At 50.4% G+C, this 6,000-nt stretch overlaps 1 protein-coding gene across 3 annotated transcripts in view; it reads left to right on the forward strand.

The window, feature by feature from the left end:
- LOC144755558 (putative oxidoreductase ZK1290.5) overlaps nucleotides 1–6,000 on the forward strand; it is an 827,926-nt gene that overhangs the window by 66,666 nt on the left and 755,260 nt on the right. The window lies entirely within an intron of this gene.

Raw genomic sequence — 6,000 nt, forward strand, 5'->3', positions numbered from 1 at the left:
GCACCGTTTGCAAGTTCTGGAGCGGAGGGCTGAGGATGCTGAAGGACGGAACCGAAGGAATAACTTAAGGGTGGTGGGACTGCCGGAAGGAGTAGAAGGAGCCAACATGGTGGACTATTTAGGAAATTGGCTACGGACGGAGATCGCCCCTGAGGGCCTCACCTCCTTCTACACCCTGGAGAGAGCACATAGGGTGCTGGCCAGGCCGCCGGCCCATGGAAGACCGTCCAGACCAGTGGTGGCGAGGCTACTCCATTATAAGGACAGAGACCTGCTGCTGTTCAGAGACCGATCCTCTGGCCCCTATAAGGTGGAGAACTGTAATGTGACACTGTTCCTGGTACAGCGCCGCCGGGCCTCGTTCCTGGCGGTCAAGAAAGCACTTTGGGAAGAAGGACTCCAGTATTCTTTAATGTTCACGGCACTCCTGAGGGTGGCTGTGGACTGTAGAACATTATTTCATGACAGTCCTGAGGAGGCATGGACTTGGCTGGATTCTTATAAGGCGGGCACGGGTGAAGCAGGCGTGCTAAGGGCGCGCCAGCAGAGATGCCATCCCTGTGCCTGTCACGGTGCATTAGAAGACGCCGTTCTAACACTCAGAGGCCTACGGAGAATCAAACGGAGAAAGAAAGGTTGGCGGTGTTGCAAGCTGTGTCAGCAATATCCCAGGAAGGGGAGCAGCTTTGGTGGCGGAGACTGAATCAGAAAGGGACTCGCTGGGGACTGAATAGGATGAGTCTGACGCAAGAAGCATTCAATTTCCACATGTGACACCAGCGGACGAAATTGTTGATGCTGAGACTTGCGGGGGTTTCCTGGGGGGGGGGGGGTGGTTAGAGTGGTTCACCCATTGCTGGTCCCCATCTTTCATGAGGTAACTAGGGGATAGCGGTTGGCGGGGTTGACTGGGGCAAAGAGGGGGCTTGAAGTATAAGGTTTCCTTACATCGTACTGCCCCACGAGGGGTTGGGGCTTAATTATTACTTGGTGTCGAGCGCTAGGTAGTAGTGGCACTGTAGACCTGGTTTCCTCGGCTCTTGGCCACCTCCCCTATTTTTGTTTTTTTGTAGTTCCTCGGTAGTCACTGGAGGAATAGTTAATGTGCTAGTTTGGATGGGTGCTGGTGTTGTAGGACCTGTTCTGAGGTGGGGATGTTGGGGGGATTTGTGTGTTTATTTTGGGGTAGTCAGAGCCACTGGTGTGTCCACAGGGAGTGAGCCATTGGTTGTGAGGCCTAGAACGCAACATGGGGACGTTACCTGAATTGAAATGCATTACGTGGAATGTAAGGGATACACACGAATTTAAGACGTCATAAAGTGCATGCGTACTTGGTGCGCAGGAGGGTCCACATTGCGTTCCTCCAGGAAACCCATATAAACCGAGCTGAGGGGTTGGTGCTGAAGCACACGTGGAGAGGATAGCTGTACTGTACGACGTATTCTGCCTTTGCTAGGGGAGCGTTGATATGGATCAGAGCAGGGGTCCCATTCCAGTTAACACAACAGTCGGTGGACCCGGAAGGGAGGTTTGTGGTACTGGCGGGTTGACTCAATGGTACAGACGTGACGTTGTGCAGTATATATGCCCCTAATGTAGATCATGTATCCTTTTTTGGTCATCTGTTGGGAAAGTTGGTGCCTTATATGACTGGCCCGGCACTGATCGGAGGGGAATTTAACTCCGTAGCGGATACTGAGAGGGATAGGTCACACCCTCCGCTACCGGAAGCGCCTACGCATAGACTCTCCAAGGTTAGACAGGAATGTCAGAATAGGTGGGGACTGGTAGACACATGGCGCGCGCACCACACAGAGGAACAAGATTATTTCTTTTTTTCTGCCCTGCATGAACTGCATGTGAGGCTAGATATTATGCACCCCTGACATCCACGCTAGGGTAGACCACAGCGAATACCTCACGAGAATGTTATCAGATCATAACCCGCTGTTGGTGAGGATGCATTGGGCCCAGGAGAGACCGATAGTGCCAATCTGGCGGCTGCGGCCAGAGGCATTGGAGGATCATGGAGGCAGCAGCGGCACAAGTAGAGCAGTTGCATTGCTTTGACCATAGAGCGTATTTGGCGCGAGTGCATGAGGAATGGGATAAGGCGAGTACATTACTGGCGTGGTTGGCTAACCCGGCTCCTCGGGGCACGCCCATTTTGACCTTGACTACCTCGATGGGAGTACTGGTGTATACGCAGCAGGGGATTAACTGATTGTTTTTGGAGTATTTTACCGAACTGTATAGGAGCAAAACAGGGGTCGCTAGGGACACCGTAGGATATTTTCTAGCAGATCTAGAGTTGCCATGACTGGAAGAGGAGCAAGCGGACCTATTAGTACAGGAGATCATATTAGGGGAAATAATGGGCGCCATCAAACATATGGCACGTAATAAAACGCCGGGAACGGATGAGCTACCCATAGAGTTTTATTCGGCTTACACCTTCTGTTTAGCCCCCAGATTGCTGGCAGTCTTTGCGGAAGCAAGGAAGCTAGGAATGTTGCCGGCCACTACTCGGGAGGCAGTCATAATCCCATTGTTGAAACCCGGGAAGGCCCCCTCAGACAGGACAGCTTACCGTCCTCTATCCATGTTGACAGCATATTATAAAATACTGAGCAGGATCCTGGTGACTCGGCTTCTCTCATACATGGTGCAGCTGGTCCCCCGTGATCAAGTGGGATTTATCCCCACCCGGAATACATCGGCCAATGTGCGTCGCTTGCTCCGTATTGTGGGGGGGATTACAGTTATGTGCCTTTAGCGACGGTCTTATCGGTAGACATTGAAAAGGCTTTTGATAGCCTGGAGTGGTCGTACCTCTTTAGAGTTATGCGATTGTTTGGGCTGGGGAAGCTTTTGTGGGATGGAAGGAGATCCTCTACAGATCAGCGACGGCTCGGGTGAGGACGGGGATGATGGTCTCCACTTCCTGCGAACGCAAGGGATGCCCTCTGTGACCTTTACTGTTCGCATTGGCCATTGAGCCATTGGCTGTGCATGCCGGGCTGGGGCGGCATTACATGGGTCTGGACTTGCGCGGGGACACACAGTACATATCGCTGTATGCTGATGATTTATTGATGTTTCTGGCCAATACGGAGGAGTCTTTGCGCGGGGGCGACTACACTGCTCCACACGTTCGTGAGGCTTCAGGGCTGAGGGTGAGCTGGGTGAAGACCTGCCTGTTCTCGGTGGTACTGTCGGGGGCAGGACCTGCCCAGGTGGAAGGCTTCCGATGGGAGCCTCGATGCTTGCCCTATCTCGGTACTAATATCTATCGTACAACGGATGACCTGTTGGAGGGTAATATAGGCAGGGCCATGAGAGGACTTAGGGGTAGCCTGACGTTTTGGGGCACATTGCCACTTTCTGTGGCTGGTCGTGTAGCGCTTCTGAAGATGGTGGCACTCCCCCGACTGCTGTATTACTTTCGGACAATGCCGATCTGGGTCCCGGGGTCACTTTATAGACAGCTTCACTCCAAGATCGGGGGGGTTTTGTGGGGGAATGGCAGGAGGCGGGTGGCATTAGCCCCAATGATGCGCCCGAGGGCCGCAGGGGGATTGACGGTGCCAGACTTCGAGCTATACTATCTGGCAGCACAACTGCAATGGCTTACTCAGGCAGTGGCTAGGGAAATCAGGGGCTCAGATAGCCCAGAGGGACAGTAAATCCTGCGTCATATACTGTCCTTCACCGTACTCCAACAGTGATTGCACCTAGGGGCGCTCTGTCAGGAGGAGCGTACGTTAAGGTTGTGTTGGAATAGATGCCAGCGTAGAGCTGGATTTGTCCGTCCGTATGCTCCAGAGATTCCGTGGGGGATGTGTACTGCCCTTCCGCATGGAGGGGACTGGACTGTGTTGGCTGAGTGGGAGGAAATGCGAGTACTGGTCATGGGAGATTTATACGAAGATGGCGTTCTGTTGCCTTACCAGACCCTGCAAGATAGGTATGGCCTGCCTCGGGGGGACTTTCTGTTGCACTTGGCCCTGGTAGCGGTGATACAGTGTCATTGGAGGGAAGGATTACTGGAACCACAGACTGCCATGGCGTGCCAGTATGTTGTGATGGCAGCAGGAACCTTTAAAGCTATTACATGCATATATCGGCAGATGGTGGGTGAAAGGATGAAACCGTTGAGTCAATTGCAAGAGAGATGGGAGGTGGACCTAGAAAAGGAGATCCCTGAGACAACATGGGCTCAATTGGTCCAGAGAGCGTGGAAGAGTATGCGAAATGCCAGGTTCCAACTGGTCCATTTCTTTGTATTACACATGGCGAATTTAACCCCAGCTAAGATTAACAGGTACTTTAGCGTGAATACAGCTCAATGCCCGCGTTGTAATTTGGAGGGGGTGGATTTTCATCATATGATGTGGGGATGCCCGCAGCTGGGGACATACTGGGAGGAGGTATTCGACCGGCTCTGTGTAATTACGGACCGACGGATAGAACCTGAGGTGGGCGTGTGCTTATTGCCCTGGTTTCCACATACATTTAAAAAGAAGGTTACGAGTAAGTTCTTGGATTTGGGATTGTTACTAGCTAAGAGAGAGATTAAGGCGCACTGGAAATCAAGGCAAGGGCCCAGCCTTGCGAGGTGGAAGGGGGAGTTAATCAAATGGGTGTCGAGTGAGGGTGTAGTTCGGATGTGGCAGGCCAAGCGATCTAACAACGTTAAGGCACTGGAGACGGCAAGGGTATGGGAGGGCCTAGTCGCGTCATTACAGGAGCCCGAGGCAGACTCAGATGGGGGCTCGGTATTGGAGACCTAGAAGCGGACGCCATGGGTAGCTGGACCAATAGGAGAACCCCTGGCATAATCATAATTGCTGAAATGGAATGTTGAGGAGCAGGGTTTTACATCCTTGAGGTTATAGGGATGCGTCATGTTGAGGACTTTGTGGTATCAATTCTTATAGTTGAAAGTAGTTTTGACACACCGGTGGCAGGGGGTGGGCGGGGAGGGGGGAAGGAGTGGGGCTGGCTTGATTAGAGGGAGATACGTTGCTCAGTTGCAACAGCTGTGGCCCACTGTTGATTATGAGCTAAATGTAGCTCCCTATACGATAATTCAATGCTATACCATAATGCGGCAAGTTGGAACCTACCCATTGCTATTGTGAATGTGGTCAATATACTTGAAATACTGAAGAGTGGGAGGGTATTGGCTTCAAGGGGCTACTGCTATGATGGGCGCTGAGTAATGTGAATGATGCAACAATTGCCAGAAGTTTTCTTGTTTGGAAAATTAATAAAAAAGATTTAAAAAATTCAGACATCCAACTGTTGGGTGTAAATTGTGGCCCTCTAGCCAATATTTTTAAATCGCATCACCATATGCATAGAAGTTTAGATGTGGATGAGCCAGAACAGTTTTTCTGTGCATACAGTTTAGTTCTGCCCTCAAAGTTAGATTCAATGCATTGTACATCTTGTGGACCTAGACACAAAATTAAATCAACATATCTCGTAAAAACTCTTTTAAACATCCTATAATGATGTTGCAACTATAAATAAAAACACCAAAAATAGAGTAGGTAACGATTTTATGTGCAATGTCAACTCTGATATAGCTAAAAACAGTGCCCAAGGAACACTTCCTTGGATTAATAGGGTTCTAAAATGTCGACTTGTCACAGCTTGGCAAGAAAGTCCGATGTTCCTGTAAACAGTGCTGCAAATGATGAAGTAATTGAAGATACTTTAGTATATAGCCAATGACACTGTCTCCCCTTTGGGTGTATATATATATATATATATATACACACACACACAGAAAGTTAAACTCACGCGTTTGAGGGGAACTAATGAGCTCAAAGTGCATGTCTCTTTCAGTGCTGCATATCTCTAGGGCAACCAGTTTCAGGTGAAACTATTCTAGGTTTGAATATTTTAAGTGAGACAGTTGTTTCCAACAGTGGTGGCTGGTAGGGGACAATGGCAGGGGCAGCGGCAGAGAAAGGTGGAGGGGTTAGG

The sequence above is a fragment of the Lissotriton helveticus genome, chromosome 1_1, assembly GCF_964261635.1.
Source record: "Lissotriton helveticus chromosome 1_1, aLisHel1.1, whole genome shotgun sequence".
Lineage (NCBI taxonomy): Eukaryota > Metazoa > Chordata > Amphibia > Caudata > Salamandridae > Lissotriton > Lissotriton helveticus.